The 27,200-nt window shown below is 41.0% G+C and overlaps 1 protein-coding gene across 26 annotated transcripts in view; it reads left to right on the top strand.

The window, feature by feature from the left end:
- PPFIBP1 (PPFIA binding protein 1) overlaps positions 1–27,200 on the top strand; it is a 171,553-nt gene that overhangs the window by 19,708 nt on the left and 124,645 nt on the right. The gene's annotated exons all lie outside the window — the stretch shown is intronic.

Here is a 27,200-nt window from a genome sequence, read left to right as displayed (position 1 = left end):
GAAATTCTTTTCCTAAAATTTCAAGCCTGTTGCTTGTCTTTTTTTCCCAGCCCCCCACCCCGCCCCCGCTTTTTTTTTTTTTTTTTTTTTTAAGACAAGGTCTCACTCTGTTGTCCAGGCTGGAGTGCAGTGTCGTGATCATAGCTCACTGCAGCCTCAACTTCCTAGGCTCAAGCTATCCTCCCACCTAAGCCTCTCAAGTAGCTGGGATTACAGATGCACACCACCATGCCCAACTAATTTTTTGATTTTTTAATTAGACAAAAGGTCTGGCTGTATTATCCAGGCTGGTCTCAAACTCCTGGGCTCAAGTGATCCTTCTGTCTCAGCCTCCCAAAGTGCTGAAATTATAGGCATGAGCCATCATGTCCCCCCTGATTTTTAAATTTGCAGCCAAAGTGGACATTTGGAGGCAGAGGTGTTTGTGGTGATAATGGTTAGGAGAGAATGGACAAACAAACTTGGTACTGACTTGACTATTAACTGACAGGATACAAAGGACTAAAAAATATGCCTAGTGATGGTCAAAGACTTCATGACTAAAACACCAAAAGCAATGGCAACAAAAGCCAAAATTGACAAATGGGATCTAATTAAACTAAAGATCTTCTGTACAGCAAAATAAACTGTCATCAGAGTGAACAGGCAACCTACAGAATGTGAGAAAAGTTTTGCAATCTATCCATCTGACAAAGGGCTAATATCTAGAATCTACAAAGAACTTCAACAAATTTACAAGAAAAAAACAAACAACCCCATCAAAAAGTGCGCAAAGGATGTGAACAGACACTTCTCAAAAGAAGACATTTATGTGGTCAACAAACATATGAAAAAAAGCTCATCATCACTGATCATTAGAGAAATGCAAATGAAAACCACAATGAGATACCATCTCACGCCAGTTAGAATGACGATCATTAAATAGTCTGGAAACAACAGATGCTGGAGAGGATGTGGAGAAATGGGAACGCTGTTGGTGGGAGTGTAAATTAGTTCAACCATTGTGGAAGACAGTGTGGCGATTCCTCAAGGATCTAGAACTAGAAATACCATTTGACCCAGCAATCCCATTACTGGGTATATATCCAAAGGATTATAAGTCATTTTACTATAAAGATACATGCACACGTATGTTTATTGCAGCACTATTCACAATAGCAAAGACTTGGAACCAACCCAAATGCCCATCAATGATAGACTAGATAAAGAAAATGTGGCACATACACAACATGAAATACTATGCAGCCATAAAAAAGAATGAGTTCATGTCCTTTCAGGGACATGGATGAAGCTGGAAACCATCATTCTCAGCAAACTAACACAGGAACAGAAAACCAAACACCACATGTTCTCACTCATAAGTGGAAGTTGAACAATGAGAACATATGGGCACAGGGAGGAGAACATCACACATTGGGGCCTGTAGGAGGGGTGGGGGGCAAAGGGAGGGATAGCATTAGGAGAAATACCTAATGTAGATGACAGGTTGATGGGTGCAGCAAATCACCATGGCACATGTATACCTATGTAACAATCCTGCACGTTCTGCACATGTATCCCAGAACTTAAGTATAATAAAAAAAAAAAATAAGCCTAGTGATCCTGAGATAACAATCCAGTTGGGTAGCCTCATGCTGATCCCTTCAAATCATTTTGTCACCAGCCCTTTGAAACAGAGCCAGGATAGTATATATGAGAACCCAGCAAGTTTCACCAGGCATTTCTTGTTGCTGGCTGGTTGGCTCAGGGAGTAAATAGAGTAATTAGCGCTCATTAGCACTCCCACGAGCTATAATGCATCTACCTGAGGCAGAGAGATTCTTGCCTGTGTTCCTGAAGCATAGAAATCTCCATATGATCTCTTCAGTCCAGACATTTTTGCACTGCAGAAACAAATGCCAACTTGGCAAGAGTAAAATCCTCCAAGTGCCTCAAATAACAGTAGGCCAAACCTGTGGACTAGGGACAGAAGGCTTTCCTAGGAACGGTTAGTGTGTCTAAGAAATTGGTGTGCTGTTTAAAGCTTTCTCTTCTCCCCCAACTGGCCGCCTCTCAGTGTATGCGACTGAGGTGAACCAGATTAGTCAGAGATGTTGGACACGGTAGTCATATAACTTGATCCCCTCAGCCTCTTGTCAGCTGTACTTCAGAAGCTATAGTCTCCATTAATGGAGGGTCTGGATTGTAGAGTCATTGAGAAAGAAGAGAGAGCAACCTTTGATGGTGATCTGCGGCCCTGTCCAGGACCCTGTGCCATTGATAGTTCTTCTTCCTATGAAATATTAATCTGTGGTATGAAGGTGGGAGTCACAAAGGGAGGAGGGAGCCAAGTTTTGGGGGCTTGGTACACATGCCTGGAGAAACATGTAGATAAGTTGCGAATTGGCAGATTGTTATGGGAAAGAAGCCTCAACTAAGAATCTGGCACTCTGATCCCTACATTGATTAGCTGTGTGATACTGGGCAAGTCACTTAAGCAGTTATAAAATTGTTAGAACGACACCAGCCCAGCCCTCACTGGGAGGGCTTTAAGGATCAAATGAGATCACATGTAAAATGCTGTAAAAAATTAAATAATAGTATGATTTTTGAGTTTTTATATGGAGTACATTAGCTACATTTTAGACATCCTCACCCAAAACCTCTGGTAAAAGCACCTGCTTTTCCACTGACTTCCAGGCCTGTGACTCTAATTCCATCCCTGTACCCTAAACTAGATTGGAGCCTGTTTGGATGCCAGGTAGTTCCCTTGAAGTTTTTTGGAAGATAGTGCTGTCCCCTGGGCAAGACAATAGCAGGAGCTCCTGATTCCTGCTTTGGCCTGTCTGCAATCCCCTTTCTTGGGAATGCAGTAAATTCTACAAAGTCATCATTCATCTATCAGTTCCACAGGAATTGTTCCCTGTTATTAAAAGTTTGGAACACTGGCTGGCTGCAGTGGTTCATGCCTGTAATCCCAGCATTTTGGGGAGGCTGAGGTGGGTGGATCACTTGAGCCCAGGAGTTCGAGACCAGCCTGGGCAACATGGTGAAACCCCATCTCTACAAAAAATGCAAAAAACTGGCCAGGCATGGTGGTCCCAGCTACCAGGGAGGATGAGGTGGGAAGATCACTTGAGCTCAGGAGGTTGAGGCTACAGTGAGCCACGATTGCACCACTGTACTCCAGCCTGGGAGACACAGTGAGACCCTGCCTCAAAAAACAAAAACAAATAACCAGTTTGGAATGTTATGAATAAAGTGTTCAGGACTCAGTTTCATACTTAGGTGGAACTGTTCTTGCCGGGTAGCTTTAGAATGAAGATTTGCTAGGATTTGAGGTTATAAAGTAAATATGTCTTTTGTGGGCAGCCATACTCTGATGGTTAAGGTTGGGAACCCCAGCTGTGGCCTCCTTTGCTCTGGTGGCAGTTTTCAATGCCACATGATGTTGGGACAAGCAAATCACTACCTTTGCTAGGTCTCGCCACCTTTACTTGTGAACTTGCTGTATTCCTGTGCATTAACTCCTGTCCCTGTTGACTGGGTTGGTGTTCAGAAAGTGATCTGAGCTGAATATCAAAAATGTGTAGTTTTTAAACTGAGTGGCTGTATGACGAGTATTTTTCAAAGACTGTTATCAGCCTCTGTAGGGCCTCTGAAGGAGCCTGTGACTTCCTCGTACAATTAGAAAAATAATGCTCTGCATTAGTTATCTTAGAAAACTGCTGCTAGTCTTAAATTAGGTTCCCTAGAAGCAGACTCTGAGACCAGGAGTGGGGTGCTGAAGGATTTTGGGGGTGAGCTCTCAGGAGACACCTGTAAGGAAGGAACAAAGCAAGATTGGGCAGAGGAGAAGCTGACTGGCAAATGTGGTTGCATCTGAGACCCCAGCCACTTCTATGGGGAGCGCTGGATGGTTCTTCAGAGCTGTCCCCATTTGAGCAAGGGGCTGGACTTTTGTTTGCCTACATCAGCTAATTCCTGGCAACTGGCCACCCCTTCTGGGGATATCACTTTGGGTGAGGCTGTGTCCTGCAGCTGGCTGAGGACCTTCCTTGTGAACCATCAGCAGCTGGGGATGGGTGCATTGACCCTAAAAAGGAAGTCTGGGTGGAGCAATATAGTGTCTACTATATTGTCCCAAAGAATCTAACCCTTTGAGAAAGAAACAAGTGGATAGCGCCAAATGCCCGGCATAGGGCAAGTCCCTTTATATGGAAAGTTAGAAAGTTTGGATCCCTTAGCAAAACTGAAGGAAGAGATTATAACTGCTTTGTGAACTATTAAATAAACAGATCTCCAGCCTCTTGGAAGTTTATGAGATCCTTGGATAATATTTACACCTGATTACGGTGTAACAGGGCTTAGCCTCTATATTTGTGAAATGACTGACCCATAATTGAATAATTTTCCCCAAGCATGAATTACTGCATGTTCAGAATATTCATCCTATGTGTATATAAATGCAGTTGAATGGGTCACCATAACAAAAGGCAAGCAAGTGAGTGAGGCACACAAACTCAGACTTAGAACCTTCCAGGGGGCCCTGGGGATGGAGGGCAAATATAGGAGGTTATAGCTTTGGTTCCTGAATCACCTTATGTGATATTTTAGTCATAGTCGAGGATAATGATTTAGGAGTTAAATTGCCAAAGGATAAGTCAATATGCTTTGGCGGGGGGGAGGGAAGAATCAATTATCTGGCATTTCCAAAAGCCAGTTGCACTGAACAAATGTCTAAAACTGGCATGGTTTGTTGGATAAGTGGGATGAGTAGACAAAGCCAAAGTTATACCTAATCTCTTTCCCAACTGCAGATTAAGTCATATCTGTAAAAGGCAACATGGTTTTTCTTCTGCATTTTCTGCCTTCTAGTAAGTGAAGGAGGCAATGGGTTGTGCTCCTCCATCATCTGAGTAGTTTGAGTGTATTGTGGGGACTGGAGGTGGGGAAGCCTGATGACTTCGTCGTGGCATAGAGCAAAGGTGATCGGGGGTGTGTGTTCAGACCATGGACTTCGCTTCCCAGTGAGCCCCCTGAACTCTGTGTATTCTTTGCCTTTATCTGCATTGCCACCTGGAAGCTCCGTAATGTCAAGTCCTGGAAGATATTACTAACCTGTTTCCATTATGGGTGTAGTGGAAGCATAAGTAGGTCACTGTTCCTAATTCAGAAACTGAACAGAGTCAAGCTGCCATGGTGACAGGTTCTGTATAAAAATACCCACCTTCGAACCTCTTGGAGAGATGTGATGATTTGGTCATTGGATGTGAAAGGGATAATCTGCCAGCTGGTTTATTGCATTGGCTAGAAATAGGAGATGCAGAAACTAAAAAGCTCTCAAGAAGTCATCAGATGAGAAGGAAATTAATGTAGCATAGTGATTCTGCTGTAGAGGAAAGGCTAAAGGTGAGACTCTTGAATATGTGCACCATTTCTTCTGCAGCTCTTGACTTGGATGATCCTTCTCAGTGTGATCCCACGAGTGTTTGGTGATGATCTGATAGTAGAAAGGGCAGAGCGATTTAACTTTGTGCACATCTTCCTCTGACTTCTCCATCTTTCTAACATGCCTGTACGTGTGCCTTTATCATTGGCATTCTGGAGTTAGGGACATGACCTTTTCTACAGTCTGGATGAGGAATCTCCAACTATGACTTTTCATTGTGACTCACGTCTGCAAAGAATGAATAAAGAAGAATTTCTTGGCCAAGAAGTGTGTACTATGCAGAGAGAAATAATTGTTGTTGGGAAAGAAACTTTTGAAGAACCAGAATTAAAAAAAAAAAAAAAAGAAGAAGAATGAAGGAAGTCTATCAAGAAAAGGAAGAACCAGAAGTGATCTGCAGGGTGTTGCCTGGAGATATGGGAAATAAATCAAGAACAGAGAAATGGGAAAAGATAAAATAAAAAACATTGCCGGTTAGGACCAGCTGGGGTCCTAGGAAAGTGGCAGTTCCAGCGGGGCTTGGAAAGCTACTGAACCACTCACTTATGCACACACAACTTCCCCGCCCTCTCCCCTTCTTTGGCCCCCATTCACCTGGTGTAGGAGGGTCTGACACCCTCACCAGGGAGGGTGCTATTTGGCTGTTTTGAAGGCGAGACCTTGAAGCGTGGGAGAGCTTCGCCTCTTTCGTAAGCTGATGTTGCGTAACCTCCCAGAGAGTCAGGACGTAGTGGTTAAGGACACAGGCTTTGAAGCCAGGCAGATAGGGTGTGACTTAAATGCTGGACCTCAGAAAAATAGCTTATTGTGAAGGGTTTAGTGGAGCATAATGAAGTAAGTGCTCAAAACTGTTGTTAATATATGCCAAGAGTTATAACTAAATTTGTAAAAAGCACCTTCTTATACTCTCAGGCAAACTTTGAACCCGAGCTCGGCTTCAACAGGGAGCTGGACTCTATCAGTGGCCCCATGGGGGAGCTGGGCAGTAATCCAAGGCTCCGGGTGGGGTGTTTGAAGCAGCTGCAGATCCTCGTGAAGGGCTCTGGGTGCCCATACATTGTCCCTATGGAGTTTCTGTACTTAAAGCCCCTGATTTTTTTTGTAAGCTGCTCCAGCTGGGATGTCTGCACACTCACACATGTTAACCTAGAATGGATTCAGGAACTATTTTAACATTTACATGGATAATGGGTTGCTTTGTTAAGTCATATGTAAATTTTTATTTAGCTCCTAACCATCTCCTGTACACAAGACACTGGACTCACAGGGGTGCAAAATGCAATGGTGTTAGGGGTTTGTATGGATGTGTTATTTGTGCTTTATGACAACTCAGAGAGAGGTAGGTAATATTACCAGTTTTACAGAGATTAAATAACTTGCCCAAGATCAAACAGAGATTATACCTTACTACATGGACTCTGTGCCATCGCGAATTGTAAGACACATTCCAATATTGGAGATGTTAAATTAACCTTTAAAGTTAACGAAATGTGATAAGTCACAGAGCCTCGATTCTACCCCATACTTGGCTGATTTCAAAGTTTGTGGTTTTTTCCCTCATCACATGTAAGGGCTTGCAATCCTGTCTTAACTGGTGAACATAAAACAAACACAAATAAGAGGACAATTAACATTTGTAAGACTTGAAAGGGTGGCATTAATAATAACAATAATGGTTGGTGTTTATCGCTCACTTACTCTGTGGCAGTGCTTTCATGTGCTTTGTTTGGGGGTGGGCACTAATTTTATATATATATATATATATATATATTTTTTTTTTTTTTAACAAATGTGAAAACTGAGATAGGTACTCTTATTCCCATCTTCTGAAGAGAAAACTGAAACAAAGATTAGTTATGTGGCCTTGGGAGATCTTCTCCAAGATCACATAGCTTGTATTAAAAGTCAGTCTGCACCATGGTAGTTAAGTGTTCAAGTTTATTTATAACCACGACAGACCTGGTTTGGGTTCCAGAAGAGTGTGATCTGATAAGACAGGTGATCAGTGCTCCAGGAGCACCTAACCCAGCCTTGTGGGGGTCTGCAGGCACTCCCAAAGTGGACGGCACCTAAACTGAGAAGGCAGTGTCCATCTCTCTATCGCAGGCCGCCGTGCTGCTAAAAATAATCATGGTTGCCCTATGTTACTGACCTCCACTAGTACTACAAAGGTCTAAACCTGGCATTAGCTAGTAGGAACTGGCTTTATTTATAGTTTACATCCTTTCCACTTCCCAAGAGCAACAGAGGAGGTTTAAAAGGAACATTGTAAATTAGACAGTTGCTGAGAACCAGGATGATGGCTACATAAAAGGTCTTGGAAATCCAAAAAAATAGAAAAAAATTATTTGATGTTCCATTGTGTAATGTAAGTCTCTGGAGATGAACAGCTAGGTATTCTTCCTACAACTTTTAGGCTACGGCGTGTAGTCTCCGGTGCCAAGAGAGCTCACACACTGGCCAGCCAAAGTCTCTGTAACAACTCAATCACTTGGCTTTTCATGTTCCTCTTAATTCTTTTTACAGAATTAATGATTTTTATTTTGAGTTAACATATTGCTAAAGGATGTGAAGATTGTGTGTCAAGCTGGCATCCTGAAATAAAACAGTATGTTTACAAATGGATAGATATCCTGTCATTAAAAATAAATTTTGACAGACTGTGGTTCTTAAGGAGACCCATATTAGAAGACACTGAAAGAGCCTTCAGAACATCGAATCATAATTGCTGAGTAGCAGACTGCGTTCCAGGTCCGTGTCTGTCCCTTCAAGAACATCTGACCCCTAGTTTCCTCATGTTTAAAACAAGGGGGATGGGTTAGATATTCCCAGATTTCTTGAGCTCTAAAATTTGTTTGACTCTAACATTTCTAATGAATTCTAACACAGCGTTTGTTCTAATTCATCAGGGTGCCTGCCTAACAGTAAATGTTGAATTTGTTGGTCTCCGAGTTCTGTTGTCAATGAATTGAAATGGGTGTTATATTTTAAATTCTGATTGTCCATTTGCATGTCAAAGAGAATGTATTGCGGGCATTTCTCCTGCATGTCTTTGGAATAGAGAAATTTATTGTTAATGAAGAGAATTGAACCGCTATCAGGTTAGGGGTCAAGAAACCTTTTGGCTGCAGTAATCCCGGACAGTCGACTCCAGAGCCACCGGCCAGCCAAGTTGTCTTGAACTGCAGTCAGGAACGCTGACACTGGATCAAAGGGCAGCTGTTTTGGTTAGTTTGAGAGAGGTTCTGCTGCAATGGAACTTTGAGGGTGGGACTAAGGAAAAGGCAGGGCTGAGGATGGGAGAGAAAAACTGTACTCACTGTTATGTACCAGAGGTGGAATTCTAGTTGTGATTCCAAATTGATGTTTCTCAGGGAGAAAAAGCTCTTCTCTTTTTCTCTGGTTCAAGACCATCTGACAACTTGGAACATAACTCGTTTGATAACTCTGAACTTAAGTTAAAGAAAACATTCAATGATACTTGTTAAAGCATGGAACAAAGGATCATTGCTACAGGGCTTTGCAGTGGGGGAGAGAGATTGCGTTCGGTTCTGAATATTGCATGGATAAGTGGGCACTTATAGCCAAGGAGCAGGGTGGGAGTCAGTGGATGGAAAAATACTAAGAGGAATGTTGGGGTAAGGGGGATTCTGGCTAAATTAACCTAACAGGATTCTTGCTGAAGATAGGCCAGGGTGATCGGACACCTGGGGGATGGTGGAGGATGAGGAGACTGATCAGATACCGAGAGTGGGAGGTTCTTGCTAAACTGACTTAGCAGGGTTCTTTGCTAAACTTGGATTTTACAAGGAAGTGCACGCAGGGGCCTAGGAGAAGATTTATGAGGCTGACTAAAGTTTGGCCAGAAAAAGAATCTTTGCTACATAACTCATTTGATAATTGAACTTAACTCATTGCCAGATGACCCCATATACTGCCCAGGCTGGGGATAGAGGGTGACTGAAAATAAAGACGAACTCAAGCTTACGATGACATGAAGAGAGTGAAACTACAGGTCTGATCTCTCCCCAGGCCCTCAACAATGCCACCACTGTCACCACTCAGTCCAGCTGGGCCGGGGATGGTGCTCACCCGCACTCTGGATGAATGCTGTTTTGTGCTCTGCTGTGTTGGTTCTTCTGCAGCCCTTTCTGGCTTACCGATAGGTTGCCCCTGCCCCGCAGGAGCCAAGAGTGCCCAGTGAAGCTTTCTCTGTGGATGGGACTGATACACACCATGACATGTGTTGGGAAAGTCCCTGGTGCTGGATGAGTTCTCCTTCAATAGCTTTGAAGTTATGTGGCTGACCCTGTAGGATTAATTGGTTTCTTATGAATGATGACCTATGAATTAAATAGGAAGCAATTCTTGTCTACAAAGTTTATCTCCAGTGATAAGGAAAAGACCCCCAAGGAAGCTCATCGATATTCGGGGACTCAGCATTCACAACTGCAGGGGGCACCATTCATACCATTCATGTGGCCCTAATTCAATGCTCTTGTAATTCTTCATACTTCTTAGAACATTTTTGGGTGATCCTCTATTAGAACAGGCAGATGGAGTTAAGCTGGCTGCAGCCAACGATCAAATGGTTCCTCAAGTATTCCTACTTTTCTTCCCTCCTCTTTATCTTCCAATTGAGTAAATAGATGCTTTCTGAATTATACGTGTTATTTAAAAAACTGATTAAGGAAGCAGTTTGTAAGCAACTCTTGCTAAGTGCCTTGGGTAAACCTGCTGTCTCACAGAATTGAGCAGGGCAGAAAAAGGCATCTTTTGGAATGCCAGTGTTTCATCTAAGTTTAATTTGATACCAAGGGCTGCTTGACAGCACCCATCTGGTTAACACTGAGTGCTTAGATGTATATTACGGTAAATGGCTTAAAACTGGCAACTTCTAGACATTAGCTCACAATCCCGTTAAGATTCCTGTTAAGCCCTGGGGATAATGCACAGCCTGGTGTAATCAAGAAAACTGTAGCAGTTACACTCATCCCAACATCCCAATTATTCCTAACTTAAATGTTGCCATCCGCCAGATTTCTCAGCCTAGTGAAGCTGTTCCCTCCATTTAAAACAATTGCTTTGTGAAAATTTGTGTTTCTTTGGTAAAAAATATACACTAGGAGGAAATGATTTGGAATTTAGAAGTGCTCACTACAGGGTTCTTATTCAGTATTTTTATCAGTGACTGGGAGTTGTGGTTGAAACCAGGCTGGGAGAGACAGCCGATGACAGTCAGAACCCAGAAAATAATCCGTACAAACGATGACAATGGTAAACTGAAGCTGATAATGCTTTAAATAACAAAGCTGTATGTCACACTGTGAATATACTTGAAAAAAAATCAACTGAAAACTGACATGACTTGGTTTGGTAAAAACTCCCTGGAGGTTTGTAGTTCAGCAGAAGCCAAATTTGTGATATTGCTGTGAATGGAAAGTTCATCTAACCGTGTTTAGCAAATTTAATGCAAGTTAGTGTCCAGTTTCTGGAGATAATGGTCCCTTTGTGCACCTTGTCAGAGATCCTACATCTGGAGTCTTGTGCTTGACTCCATACACTTTAAGAGGAATGTTGCCAAATTGGAATGTTCCCAATGTTGGGGTGTGGAGATCGTGCTGACACCAGAGGTCTGGAAGTTGTGTCCCCTTCGGAGTGGTTTGAAGAACTGGGGCTGTGATGTCCTAGGAAGTTAAGGGAGACAGGGCTGCTATCATAAAACATTTGCCTGGTTGCCAAGCAGAAGAAGGAATAGGCTTGTATTTTTTGATCCCTGAGGACGGACCTCAAATGGCAACAGAGGCTGGGGTGGGGCGTGCATTCTTGTTCGTTCATGGAAGACAGGCCCTTCCAGTAAGCAAACGAGCCAAGCTGTTGACAGGAGGTGGCAAGATTTATGGAGATGCCTCAGAAAATATTCAGGCTTTCAGCCTAGATGTTGGCTCAGGTCCCCTTCAACAATAAGGTTCTATGGTTTTGTAAAATAGCTAGCACCCCTGGTTCTCTTCAAAAATTATTTTCTTCAGAGAGATAGAATGGTGGAAGAAAGGCACTCTTTGCTGTGGCATAGATCATAGAAAGCACAATAACTGCTTGTTTCTCATGAGAGCTGAAAATGCTCTGGAAATTTCTCTAAATGTGGCTTTTCTTGTTCTTTATTTTCTGCAGATCCTGTCAGGACTATAGATTCCTTATTCCTTTATTTGATTTGGTGTTTCACTCGAGTAGGCTAAATAACAGTGATTATTATATGCAAAAAAGGTTGCTACAGTTATTTTTCCCCCTGATATGAAAGCTAAGCCTTGTTTTCCTCTTCTTGGCAGAAATTGTGCTTTTCTTTGGAGGAAATCATAAATCATGATTGAAAGCAAAAGCTATTTTGACCCAACTCTTCCCCTTTTCTCTATGGAGAAACAATCACTTGGCGATGATATAGCACGTACGAGACAGATGATCAGAATTAAATTCTTTTATCTCTTAACAAGCTCATCTTTTCATTGACTCAAATCCTTTTAAGAAATATTATTTTGGGGGAAAAAGCCCCCATTTTGTGTTAATTTTTCTGATCCTTTGACAAATATGTTTATTATTCTTTTAAGCAAGTTGGGCACCATTTTACATAAAATTATAGCTTAAATCAGAGCCTTATGATTGAAAGAGACTTTGCATAAAAAAAGCAATTACTTATTTGTCCATGTTAAACTTAGATGCAGTGTTTAGAACTTAAACTGTGAAGTTTAAGTTGCATTATGAGTAATGAATACAGAATATTTTGGAATTAACAATTAGCCTACTGGATAAAGCTGCTTCCTGAATACATCTATTGCTTTTGAAGTCAAGTATTTTCTTGGCATCACAACAGGCCAGTTTTGAGTAACCTTGTTGTGGTTGATATGCTAGTTTCAAAATCTGCTGGAGAAATCAAAGCTCCAGTGTGGTTTTCTGACTTCCCACATGATTAACTGTAAGATCCCTGCCATATAGATGGCTAATAATATTTTCCATAGCCACCTGGGAGTAACAAAGAGCATTAACGTTCATTACTGCATGTTAATGAAACACATAAATATTGAAAATAAATATTGTATGACTTGAATCTTTAGCAAGGTTTCTATTCTTTGCCAGTGATAACGTTTGTTATCATAGAGTGAAAAACCAGTTTCAGGCGTCACACCAAACAGGAGCTATCATGGTAATACCCAGAAAATGTGACAAAAGGCTAACTGTTGTGGACTTAGCTTGCGTTGTTAGTTATACAGATTTTTTGCAGAGATTTGATATGAAGTTGGGTTTATAGGAATTAGGAATTCATGATGGAGTCTCATGTTTATTGCTTCTTGGTCCGCATTGGGAAAGTTGTCAGTTACTGAGGGAACAGGAAATTTCCATTGTGCTTTGCTGCTGGCAGTCTGGATTTGTGTTGTTTTAGAAGTTTTCCTGCTGTAAGCTACTTTTAAGCCAACACACCCCTAATATTCAAGCGTTCAGCAGGAGAGAGCAAGTTAGAAGACTGTCTCTCAGAATTACTAACAAGTCATCTCACCTGTCTGCTTTAAGCTTCAAACAGGTTAATCCTTGGAATTGTTGGGGGCTAATAAATTAATATATGTAGGCCTGTACTTTTAAGGGGAGTGATTATTTTACATTTGCTCAAACATATATGTTTGAAGGGAAGGAGAGAGGGGGATTAAGCTTCCTAAAATCTCAATAAAGATCCCACCCCTCCAGAAAAAAAAACCTCAAAATCTTGAAATAGGTCTTACTGATATGTCTAAGTGGCTTGGATTTTGTTTAATTTCAAAATCTGAAATTGCTTTGAGTCTTTTTATTTGAAAATCCTTCATGACTGGTTTCCATATGTGTTTTAGGAAAAAGAAGGGGGTGTCAGCTTTAGAAATCTCTTCATGGCTTGATTTATTTTGAAATTAATGAAGAACAAGATTTTCTCTCCTTCTGCTGGCCTTTTTTGTATCAAGTTAAAGTTTTTAGGAGTAATACCATGGTAACAATTTTTTTTTTTTTTTGAGACGGAGTCTTGCTATGTTGCCCAGGGTGGAGTGCAGCAGTGAGATCTCGGCTCTCTGCGAGCTCCACCTCCTGGGTTCAAGCGATTCTCCTGTCTCAGCCTCCCGAGTAGCTGGGACTACAGGTGCCCACCACCATGCCTGGCTAATTTTGTGTATTTTTAGTAGAGATGGGGTTTCACCATGTTAGCCAGGATGGTCTCAATCTTCTGACCTCGTGATCCACCCGCCTTGGCACACGCCTGCTGGGATTACAGGCATGAGCCACCACACCTGGCTACATCATGGTAACAATATTTAACTTTTAATCCAAAAAGTTAAAACTGTGGTGTTTCCCAGGAACCCTAAAAGTCTATAGAATGATATTTAATATAGATGTTGGCATGAGTACATTTACAATATAAAAGAACTCTGTCTTTTGAACATCAGCTTTTATACTCATGGTATTTTTACCTTTAAGTCAGATCATGAAAAGTCTCCAACACTGTTGGCATAGTACATTTTGTCTATTTAAGTGCTAAATGCCTCCCTATAGGGGTTTTATATGAAAAATGAGTGATGCAGATGTATTGGGGACAAATCTGGAATTACTGGAATGTGAACTTCCTTCTTATATTTATTTTCAAGCACTCAGGAAAATTCTCTGTCTCTTAGCTCTAAATAAATTGTCTAGTTTTGTTTCCTGATAATCCTGGGAGCAGATCACTTGGTTGTTTAAGGGATTCTGTTTTATTTGAAGCTCTATTCCTTTATTTCCAAGAGTCAGTTCTTTTCTTCAACATAGCCTTATCGTACTCCACAAGACTTTGGGTGTATGTAGAAAGTGTTCTTTCTACATATGTGGTTCTTAGGACTTTTGTAATGCAGTGAATATATTTGGGTGGAAGTGGATGAGAAATAGTTTGGAATACAATTATTAGACATTTTATGGTTTACAAATGCTTTATTAGTATGCTCACATATTCTCTTTCTTATACCTTTTTCTTTTCCCTAAAGACCTTCTGGTTTTTTTTTTTGTTTTTTTTTTTTTTTAGATTATTTGGTGCTTGAGACCTGTAACTATGATTTTGAATGAACAGGGCTACTTCCAGTAATTAGATCATATAATGAAGATTTGAAAGTGCTTATTTTCATTTTATCTCCTGCCCTTCCCACAATGGATGCAGTACAGAAAATCAAGACTATATGTAATTACACAGTATGTTATACACACACACACACACACACACACACGATATTCTATATAGATCAAGAAATGTCTTACTTCTTTGTGGGCATTGGGGAAAATAGTTTAGGTATATATACTCTTCCTTCCTGCCCCCACCTCTCCACCAACACACACACACACACACACACACACACACACACACACACACACACAAACATACACACACGCTGCCTAGAGTTAATTATAAATTATGCGTGTGTTTGATCTTCAGCAAAGTGGAAGCATAAAGAATGGTGTTTAAATGCACTGTAGGGCCCCAATTCGGAAGTTGTGTTATTGCAAAGCTTTATTAGCATGTGCAAAGCCTAATTAGGTTCAACTTACTTAACCTAAACTTGCCATTAACCTCTTTTTCTGGATATAAATCATAGCCATAACAGTGATTTTTTTTCTTTTTATTTATTTTTATAGAGGAAGGGTCTTGCTCTATTACCCAGGCTGGAGTGCAGTGGCGTGACCACACTCACTTGAAGTTTTGGGCTCAGGTGATCATCCTGTCTCAGCCTCCCAACTCTAATAGGTGGGACTACAGACATGTGCCACCACACCTGGCTAAGTTTTTTATTTTTTATTTTTGTAGAAATGGGGCCTCACTCTATTGCCCAGGCTGGTCTCAAACTCCTGGCCTCAAGCGATCCTCCTGCCTTAGCCTCCCAAAGTGCTGGGTTTATAGGCATTAGCCACAACACCAGGCCCTTAATAGTGATTTTTTTTTTTAGACGGAGTCTCACTCTGTTGCCCAGGCTGGAGTGTAGTGCAGTCTCAGCTCACTCCAAGCCCCGCCTCCCAGGTTCATGCCGTTCTCCTGCCTCAGCCTCCTGAGTAGCTGGGACTACAGGTGCCCACCACCACGCCTGGCTAATTTTTGTATTTTAGTAGAGATGGGGTTTCACCATGTTGGGCAGGCTGGTCTCGAACTCCTGACCTCGTGATCTGTCCACCTCGGCCTCCCAAAGTGCTGGGATTACAGGCGTGAGCCACTGCGCCCGACCCATAATAGTGATTTTTCAACATCAATGAGTATGTATGATATTCTCATCAGTGCTAAATACTGATATCAGCTGTATTCGCTTAATTCTTTATTTACAAAACCACTTTTTAACTAGAAGATTTTCTCTTGTTTCCTAAGGTTTCAGGAATGTAATGGTTCAAGGGGAAAAAACGCCAACCCAATAACACAGTACCAAAACTCTCTGTGATTTTACAATTGGATCGTAAGGATACCTGTGGTATTTGAAAACCTAATTATAGTTATACCTCTTGGCGTAATTATAAGCTCCTCTCCTTCCAGACACAAAAATTAAATGGTGAAATTTTTATGTACATACATAGCACCAATGTGGAATAAACCCTGCTATTTCTCTACATGAAAAATAAATGTAATTGGGCTAAGTTGACATTTTCTAGAGAGGACATATAGGCTAGGAGATGCTGAAGCTGTTTCTTTCTCCCCTCAGAAACAAAACACTGTAATTGTGATTTGAATTAGAATGTACCATGCCAGGGACTGAGGCTTTCTTTAATGATAAAATACAATCTATGTAATGTTCTTCTGTGGAGAGAATTTGTGTTGACAGGTAAGTATTACACATGGACAACTTTACTCAAATGTTTTTAAAATGTACACCCAGAAGTATTGTCTTTGTGTAAAATATATTACTGCTTTTTCGTCTTTGAAATGCCAAGGTTTTCCCCTGTGTTCTCGGATAGCAGTCAGTAATCCTGCACTTTAAATTCAAATTATTGGCTGGCTTAGATCCTGACTAAAAATTTGGGAGGAATAAAGGATCATGGATTTGCCTGAGGAAAGATGAGTTCACAAAACCTCAGGAATGAATTAAATGCAAAATGAGTCTGTTTCTTTCGGTGGTTTGGATTTGGGGTTCTTTGTAGCAAAACCTCATGGATTCTATCAGTTTGGATTTTGGAAATTAAATTAGATGGGACTAGTATTGTCTTTGAGAGAGACTTGTTGAGGACAGACTGAAGAGGAAAAGCTCAGGTGAACACATGATTTGCATCCAGTACATGTTGTAAATTATTGGCATAGTTTGGCTGTTCCTCAAAGCAGGCCTGGCTGCATCTGTGCTTAGAGGTAAAACTAATAGAGGACCACATTTTGGTTCTTCCTGTGAGCTCAGTACTGTGTGAGTTACTTACATCAACACAGCCATGTGAGTTGAGTATTATTATTACTTCTATTTTAGGATGGGTGGATAGAGGTTGAGAGGGCTTGGGTAATTTGAAAGGGCACAAAGTCAGGATCTAAATCCAGCCCTCCTGGTCCAGAGGTTTATCCTTGTGATCCTGACCATTCTACCCCACAGGAGCTGCTGTTAGCTTTATTTCTCTGTTGTTGAAAACTAACTTAATATCCTATGTACTAAACCTTTTCTTTTAATAACACATAAAACTGGAAAACAAAAGTTCAGAAATAATCACCTCACCTGAAGAGATGATTTCTGCTAGATTTTGTGTATTGTGGAGGAATATTTTTCCTCTAACCTCTTAAGATCCTATGGGCCTAAGAATTAAAACAACAAAAGACAGAATAACAGAAAAAGTCTGTGTGTAAGAAGCTTGCCAACTGGTTAAAGCCAGAGACATGTATACCTAACATAGTGGGGTATAGGGAGGGAATAGTGAGGAGAGAGAAAAGGCCTCTGGGAGGGACCACTGGGTTTCTTTATGGAAGGGTAAGGGGTTTCTAGAGATAAGCAAGTTTGTTCTTGCAATTGTGAGTGGTCTTTTGGTCTTTCTGTCTTCTTCATGGTCACAAAAATCCCTGGAGAGGGGATTTATGGTAGGTTTACTCTTGGCCTCCTTTCTGGGGGTAAAAGCCACCTTAAGAGGAAAATTATGGCAGCCTCATTTTCTTTAAATTTCTGCTTCTAGTCCAGTAAAGGAAGCTCCAAGAAAGCTGCTTTTTGTGTCGGTTGAATCTCAAATATCTTTAGCTTAAAATAATCTTTATAACAACTGTGGAGTTCTGAGTGGGTCTCTCTGTAGGTGTTTTGATCTTCTATTTTGTATCGTTGGATAAAATGTGTCATTTTCCTTGCCCTCAGAACCCTCTGATGGCGTCTCTTTTCCCTCAAAAGGAAATCAGTCTTTAAAATGGCACAGAAGTTATGCATGGTCTCTCCTCTCCAGCTTCTCCGACCTCTCCTGATCATCTCAACCTTGTTCAGTTTGCTCCGGCCACAGCTGCCTGCTTTCGTTTCTGTAGTTCTCTGAGCACTCCTCTGCCTCTGCACATTTGCACTTGCTCTTCTCTCTGCTTGGGATGCTTTCCCCCAGAGAGCTGCAGAGCTCGCTCATTTCCTTCACAGCCTTCCCTGGCTAGCTTATATAAAGCAACAACACCAGGCTGGGCAACACAGTGATAGCCCATCTGTACAAAAAAAAAATTAAAATTAAAAATTAGCTGGGCATGTGGTGTGTGCCTGTAGTCTCAGCTACTTGGGAGATTGAAGTGGGAGGTTCACTTGAGCCCAGGAGTTGGAGGATGCAGTGAGCCGTGATTGCCACAGCACTCCAGTCTGGGCAACAGAGTGGTACCCTGTCTTAATTAAATAGTTAATCAACAAAATGAACTAGCGACCCTCCTCTCTGAGCTCTCTTTTTCCCAACTCTGCATTGTTCTCTCCATAGTATCACTGTCTCTTGTATTTTCACTTGTTTATTTATTTATTTGCTGTTCCTAGGCAGTGACTGTGTTTTGTTTATTGCTATATCCTCAGCAACTAGATGAGTGTCTGGCACATAGAAGATGCTCCATAAATATTTGTTGAATAAAAGAAAGAAATGAAAATGTGTGAAATCTACACAGACATGCCTGTGCACACACAAACATGCACAATATCATACATGGTATTATGTAGCCTGCTTTGCATTATATCAGGACTAGTATTACATTGTATGGCTATTTTTGTAATTTTTACAATTATTAAGACTTTTGACAGTATAAATTATCTTGGTAAAAATTATTGAGATTTAATTGGAGCTACATAATTTGTTAACCTGGGCTTGTCCTGTAAATGTTAGTTGGCCATGATTTTATTTTTTCCTTTACCTTTAATTTACAAAGCCAGTTAGTTGATAATCCTGTTAGCAACTTTAAACATCAATATTCCCTACTCCCATTACTACTAAGTCACTCTTTTTAAAAGTCATTATTGTGCCATACTTTTAGAAATATTAAAGAAAATGAGCTTTTTAGACTGCTAAAACTGGGTTTAATTCTGATTCTCCCATTGCCAGCTCTTGTGTTCCTGGGCAAGTTATTTGACTTCTGAACCACAATGTTGTTGGTTGTTAAGACGGTTATGATAATATTTAACAGAGTCATTTGCAGATTTAATTGAAATAATTCATATAAAATCAGTGCCAGTTCATGGTTATACCCTGAAAAATAACTGCCAGGCAGATTGGAATACTTGAATCTGTATTTTTTAACCTCAGAATATAAATGGATATTGTGTGCATAATTCTAAAGATGTCTCACCACACTGCCTGTCTTCTGGTTGTTCAAACGCTAATCTAGGCACTGCTGTGAAGGAACTTTGCAGATGGAATTAAGGTTACTAATCAGCTGACCTTAGGTTGGGGATAGTTTTTTGAATGATCTAGGTGGGCCGTATGTAAATAATTACATAAGCTTTTAAAAGCGGACAATTCAGGCCAGGTGTGGTGGCTCGCACCTTTAATCCCAGCACTTTGGGAGGCTGAGGTAGGTGGATCACGAGGTCAAGAGATCAAGACCATCCTGGCTAACACGGTGAAACCCCATCTCTACTAAAAAAAAAAAAAAAAAATTAGCTGGGTGTGGTGGCCTGCGCCTGTGGTCCCAGCTACTCAGGAGGCTGAGGCAGGAGAATTGCTTGAACCTGGGAGGCGGAGTTTGCAGTGAGCTGAGATAGTGCCACTGCACTCCAGTCTGGGCAACAGAGCGAGACTCCATCTCAAAGAAAAAAAAAAAAAGCAGACAACTCAGAGATGAGGCAGAAGAGGGAACCAGTGGAGAGACCGGGCACAGAGAAAAGACTTGTAGGGTAAGAGGAGACTCCACCTGCCATTGCCGACTTTGAAGGGACCATAAGCCAAGGAATGCAGGTGATCCCTTGAAGTTGAGAACAACCCCCACAGCCAGCAAGGAAATAATGATAAAGCCTCAAGTTCCCCCATCATGGATCCTGGTGGCACTACTCCCTCCTTAGTGTCTTTCCCCAGGCTGTCAGTCAGAGTTATTCCCTGCATTTAATATGTCATTGTGCATATGTGGGTTTTTTTTGTTTTTAACATAAAGGGACTTAAGGAATATGCAGACCCCAAAGACTCAGCACTGGGCAAGCCAGCCATAAACACTTCCCTTTTTTTTTTTTCTTTTTTGAGACGGAGTCTCTCTCTGTCACCCAGGCTGGAGTGCAATGGTGCAATCTCGGCTCAGTGCAACCCCTGCCTCCTGGGTTCAAGCGATTCTCCTGCCTCAGCCTCCTGAGTAGCTGGGACTACAGGCGCGTGCCACCACGACTGGCTAATTTTTGTATTTTTAGTAGAGACAGAGTTTCACCATATTGGCCAGGCTGGTCTCGAACTCCTGACCTTGTGATCCGCCTGCCTCGGCCTCCCAAAGTGCTGGGATTACAGGCGTGAGCCACCGTGCCTGGCCAATGCTTACCTTCTTACATGAATTAAACCTGTGAGACAGTGAGAAATTACTTAACTTTGAACTTTTGATCTTTCTTCTTCAAAACTTGAGATAATATATACAGTCCTCTGCATGTAAGAAGACAGAATGAGTGTACTTTTTATCTCCAAAATTGTATGTAAGGATATTTGAAAGGGAGTCAAGTGTGTAGTTTAGAAATAGTCTTCTTAAACATTCACATAGCTCCTTTCACAAAAATAAAATTCTCTGAGCCCTTTTCGTTATGATTTACCAAGTCTGGTCTTGTTTTCACTGTTGTCGTTGTTTAAAGAAAATTCTTTTCTAGTTGATTTCTGGAAGTTGAATGGCAGGGAGATGAAGGTACCTTAAAGGTAAATTTTTGCATGACTAACTTGTCCCTCTTGTGCTAATTATACGTGCCTTCACTTTTCTCCAACAGTCTCCAAGTTCATCTTCCCTCTGGCCTTTGATGTGTGTCTGTCAGCTAATATGTTTATACAGATAATATTTTCGAGTTCCTGCCAGAAGAATTCCAGGGAAAACTTTCTCATCTTGCTTTCCAGGTCTCTCCTGCCTCTCTCCCTCCCTCTTCCTAATCTGCTCTTTGTTCTCATGACGTCCTCTCCTATTTTCCCAGGCCACCAGCCCCTTTGACTCCCCGTCAAGGCCAGGTGCTGGCCAGTCACCTCACCGAGGACCCTGGTAGCCCCCAGAACCCTTTGTCTTCCTGTCTTATGCCATGACTGCCCAGTGACCGCTGCTTCCAGGCTGTAGGGCACTGCTAGAAAAAATGATGAATCACTGCTGTCTCTTCAGCAGACTAATTAATAGACAGCAGTCCTTTGATTCTTCATCTCCTGTTGACTTCCCAACCCATTTCCTTCAATAGCTCTTAGAATGCTTTTTACACAGTTTTTAAGTCCCAGTCTGCAGTCTCCACTCAATCTCTAAGGATGACATCACTACCTTATTTTATTGAGAAGATCTGGGTCAGGGGACACAATTCAAATGTCAACAGGGGCCATCGAAATTATTGAAATGAAAGGGGTGTTAGGCAGGGGCTGTTGTAGACTTGCAGGATGCTGGCCTTGCCCAAGGAGGGGCAGCACTCACTGGAGTCCGGGGAAGGCTGGGCTCAGTATTGCCCCATCTTCTGTTTTCTCTAGAAAAATCAAATATCTGGTTTTCTAGTGAAATCTCTACATGTTGAAGTCACATTTTTGGAAATACTGTGTGGGCTAGAACAAAACACATCTGGGAGCTAGTCATCTTGATTCTAGGGCTTCTTTCTTTTTTCACCTCATCATATTTCTCTATATTCATTTGCCAGCATTTCTTTGTCTCCAGGGTCACTTCTTTTCCTTCCTGTCTCACGTGTCCAGTTGTTTTCTCTCTACCTTTTATCTGCATAAAAACATTCAGGATGTCCCCCTTCCTAAGCACATAGCTAATGACTCCTCCTTCTGTGCTACTGCCCATGTCCTGTCTTTTCTTCGTTCTTTCATACTGAGTTTATAAACAGTGAAGGGGTCTACGTTCATTGCTCTTACTTCTTCACTCCTTTTAACACCTACAATCATTTGTCTTCACGACTTCTCTGAAGCTGTCTCTTCCCTGGACCCTATGATTGAACTAACCCGAATTTTCCTCTCTGAACACTACTTTGCCGTCTGTTTTCACCAGCTCATCTTGCTACATCCTAACCATGTTATTTCTCCATCTTACTCACTTTTCCTTCTTAAATAGCCCCCATAACTACCCTTAATTATAAGTTATTTTTTCCTAGTGTTTCATCTGCCCATCTCATGTGACAGCCATACCATATTATGTTAGATTACATTATAGGTCATTAATATGCTTCTCCTAATGGATCATGAAATTTTTTTTCCCAGAAAGAGACTTTACCTTATTATTAAGTTTTTTTGGTTCCCTATATCATGTAGCCCAGTGGTAGGTATCGAATACATTTTTAAATGATAACTGTCACATTATTAATAATTAAAACCTAAGACCATAGGATACCTCTGATACCGCCACCACCAAGCCCAGCAGATTAGAACTTATGAAGGTTTTTTTGCCACATGCTAGGTTTGGCCCATGATAGTCAAAGAAAAAACTTTGTCTCTCACTTGAATGCTTCTTCCACAGAAGATTAGCTCTGTGATTGTATTCCAGGAGAGCTGACTCCACCTGCTGTTTGCAAAATATGGAAGGTATATTATTTGCATAGCAAGGATGGGTTTTCTTCAGAAGTACTGTTCTAGACAGAAATTGGTAAAAACTCAAGTGAATCAAAAGCCTTTAGGATAAAACCCCATTTAGAATAATGATGGGGGGCAGGGGTGAAGAAAAGAGGTAGTTCCTCAAAGTTAAGCTTTAGTTTGAGGAGGAGATTTTAACTTTTAATTAAGGATAACAACTACTAAAAATGGATAATAATGAGGACTTTTGGGGCAGTGGGTGAGGGCTTATTGTTTGCTAAGCTCTCTATGTGAATTACATCACTTAATTCTCACACAGTAAGTGGGAATTATGGAATCTCCATTTTATAGATAAGGACCCTGAAGCACAGAGAAGTTAAGTCAGCTTGTTTAAGGCCACACAGTCAGCAAGTACTGGAGCTGGGATTCAGCCAAATCCCAGAGCCCATCCTACTAACCACTCTGTACCAGAAAAGGGAGTTGAGGAGGGAAAGAAAGGATCAGTCTGGAACATCTATTTCCTACCCCTGTTCCTAGGATCTAAATACTACTTTATAATAAGTCTGTTCCTGCCCCAAAGGCAATTTTGTGGCACCTTTGCACATTGTGCCTCAGTTTATCTTCCATATTACTCAGTGTTAGCAGAAGAGGAAAGCACACTGGTTTTGTTCTGTCTGTCTTTCTAATCTATATCAATAAAGGGCAGAATATCAATAAGGAAAAGTTAACCTACGTGAATTTTAAAGGTGAACTGGAATGTATTAAATTGTACCTGCAAATACAATTCAGACCGTGGGGTACTCTACAAGCCCAATAACTCAGTTTCTTCAATGAATAACTTGGAAGGAAAAAGAAAAAAGATGAAGAAGGAACCTGTAGATTGAAACATTGTTTAAAGATCTATCAACCAACCACAGTGGTGGGTCCTAATGAAACCCTAATTTAAACAAATGGTTTTTAGATACAACTTTTATAAAATAATTGGGAATGTGATCACTGACTGGAAATGGGGTGATGCTGGCATAGAAATTCCTCTCCCTAACAATAGGAATTATTGCTAATTTGGGGGAATATGATAATAGTCTTACAATTACCTTTTAGACATATGTACTAAAATATTCATGGAACAAATGATAGGATTTCTTGGATTTGCTGCAAGATAATATGGGAGTGTGGGTGGTGGGAGGATAGATGGAACCAGATTGGCATGGGTGGTGATTATTGAAGCTGGTCATGGGTACTTGGCACTTCGTTGTCTTAATCTACTTATGTTGGTACATCTTTGACATTTTCCATAATGAAAGTTTCAGGAAAAAAAATAAACTGGTAAATCCAACTTAAGCAATAAATTGTTTTAAAACTTAAAATACTTAAGGTATTTTAAAGTCTGGAAAGGTTGTTTAGTCTCAGTGAAGTTTAATCCTGGCTCAGCATTCAGATCAAGTAGATATTGTCGGGACACTGATTGAAACCCAAGATAAGTTTATATCCCATATCGTTAAGGAGACATTCTGGACTTAAAAAAGTTTAAGAGATGGGGTATTGCTATGTTGCCCAGGCTGGCCTCAAACTCCTGGGCTCAAGCAATCCTCCTGCCTCAGCCTCCCAAGTAGATGGGATTGCAGGCTCTCACCACGGTGCCCAGCCAGACTTTTTAATTTTTAAGGGCAATGGGAAAAGAATAAAATTTGCCTTTAATCTAACTCATCTTTCCTCTTAAGAGACTACATGGCATGGACCGATAGTGGCCTCAAAAAGCTACAGCCCTTGATGGTGTTGTGAAGAAGAAGGGTCATGGGATCTCATGAGAAAGAGAAGTTGTCATTAATGCTGGTCAGGCAGTTAGGCAAATGCAGCCACAGTAATCTTAGAAGTTATTTTTTCATGTTTTCTGGTTCATTAGGGAGATTTTACTTTTAATCTCAAAAAGTACTGCTGTATTCTTTTTTGTATTGGATGACTATTTAAAAATCAAAGTTTGCAGGGGAGAGTGTTCTTTTTCTAGAATGTCTTGATATATTAAGCTTAGGATGGTGTGTTTAATTACTGATTTCTGTAGAAGTTAAGAATGCCAGTGTTACATCTTTCTTCACCAAGCCCATCTCATTCAGCTTCCAACTGTGTAAGGATAAGGGATGGAAGTGGAGGGGCCTTGTTTTGCTTTGGAAGCAGATATGATGCCAGGATGTTCTCAATCACGGAGTGCTTGTGGGTATAGTGGGTCACTTAACAGAGCTGGCTTCCCTAGCCAGCCTTCTCCTTCCAGCCTCTCCCAGACTTCTCCCATCTTCTAGAAACTTCCTTCCTAAAATTATTTAATGGCTTTGCTTCCATGACCTGTGTTCTTTCCCAGTGAATTTATCAATAACCCATCTTGTTGCTGACCACTTTTAAACGGATGAAGTTCAACCATGAATGAACCCAGGGATTTTTACTAAACTTTCTGGACCTGTTTTTCCAACTACATTGTGTATATATTCACCAAGAGGTTCCATAGGCTTTTTGAACTCAAATGTGATAAAAATTTAACTATGCACCCCCTGCCACTTTATTTTATGTCTTCTGAATTCTCTGTTACCACAGAGAAAAAGGTCAGAAACCAGAGTCATGGAGTCATCAGTGATGTCTGCTTCTTCATGCCCCAACTGAATCCCCTAAATGCTTTTCTCAGTTTTACTCTTCCCTGCATTCTCACTGCTAGTTCATGGCCCTGAAACCATAATTGCATCCCCTGCCTCCAAATTCATCCTCTGGTGTGGTCTCCAGAATGATCTTTTTGAAATTCTAATTTGATGTTGATTTTTCTCCCGCTTTAAAGCCTTCTGCAGTGGGCTCTGAACCTTTTTCATCAGGGTACTGCTGTCATCAAACTTGTGAGCATCTCCTTCAGTATGTATATTTATTATAAATAATATACACATTATTGCACTGACATATTAAATACTGTAAACACACCTACAAAGTAGAAGTCTCGTATTATCTTTCATACAACATAAATAGTTGTATGGCTATACATAAATAGCTGGATGGCTGACTATGCCTTCTGACTGCTGAGGCACTCTTTAATTCACCCCTCTGCTTTCCTGCCCACTGGCTCTCTGTCAAAAAGTCTCCCCTCCTCATTCCCACATGTTCCTACTCACCTCAGTCATTCCTGTGCATATATCTACAATTTTTTGTTTGTTTGTTTTTGAGACGGAGTCTTGCCCTGTTGCCCAGGCTGGAGTGCAATGGTACAATCTCGGCTAACTGCAACCTCTGCCTCCCAGGGGGTTCAAGCAATTCTCCTGCCTCAGTCTCCCGAGTAACTGGGATTACAGGCACTGGCTACCATGCCCAGCTACTCTTTTGTATTTTTTAGTAGAGACAGGGTTTCGCCATATTGGACAGGCTGGTCTCAAACTCCTGACCTCATGATCCACCTGCCTCAGCCTCCCAAAGTGCTGGGATTACAGGTGTGAGCCACCGCGTCCAGCCTACATTTTATACAGTTTCCAAGTTTAGATATTTTAGATCCTGTTCTCCATGGTCTTTAGCATTATAGCCTTGATAATTTCTTAATTTTATTGCTTTGACTTCCCCAAATTAATGAAACCATTTACCATCCCTCTAATAATGGATATTCAGATATTTCCAATTACTTATTGTTATTTAGAGTTCTACAACATCGCCACCGGTGAGAGTTAGGATTTTTTGTGTGTTTTGGTATATGTAAAATGGTAACTCATGGCTGTTTAATATGCATTTTTGGTTACCATTGCAGATGAAATTTTCACCATATATTTATTTTCTTTCCCAATAAGACTAGGATTTCAATTTTTTTCTTAAAATATATACACTTAAATAAAGTTGTATTTTACATACTATTTAGTAATCATTCCTTTATCGAATATGCAGTTCTGTTAGCTTCCCTAATAATAAAATAGCTGGATACTATTCTGCCTATTTGTTGGATGAGAAAACTTGAGGCTTAGCTAGGCTAAGTAACTTGACAGATCATATAGCTAAAAGTTGTGGACATGGGGTATTAAAAGTCAGGCTGATTGATTTCAAATTCTACCCTCTAAGTCATCTTGCTTGCTTCCTTTGACAAAAACAATACCTAATGTTTATAATAAAATTATAAAATACAGATAAACAAAATGAAAAATTAAATCACATTAATCTGAAATCCTGCCACACAGTAACAACCACTGTCAACATGTTGTCATATGATAGCATACCTCAGAGGGAGACACAAGACCCACTGACTGGGGGTGAGAAGGGTTTTGAAAAAATGTGCATAAGGCCAAGGTGGGCAGATCATGAGGTCGGGAGATCGAGACCATCCTGGCTAACACAGTGAAACCCTGTCTCTACTAAAAATACAAAAAAAATTAGCTGGTTGTGGTGGCGGGCGCCTGTAGTCCCAGCTACTCGGGAGGCTGAGGCAGGAGAATGGCGTGAACCCGGGAGGCAGAGCTTGCAGTTAGCCGAGATGGCACCACTGCACTCCAGCCTGGGCGACAGTGAGACTCCGTCTCAAAGAAAAAAATAAAAATAAAAAAATAAAAATAAAAAATGTGCATATACCTCTCCTTTCATCTCCCCTCCCACATCTCTCTCTAATTAAAGATGTTACTGGTAGTAGACTGCTCTGGGA

The sequence above is a fragment of the Gorilla gorilla genome, chromosome 10 (genome assembly GCF_029281585.2).
Source record: "Gorilla gorilla gorilla isolate KB3781 chromosome 10, NHGRI_mGorGor1-v2.1_pri, whole genome shotgun sequence".
Lineage (NCBI taxonomy): Eukaryota > Metazoa > Chordata > Mammalia > Primates > Hominidae > Gorilla > Gorilla gorilla.
Note: the sequence above shows the minus strand (reverse complement) of the source record. Positions and strands in the feature narration are given on the sequence as shown.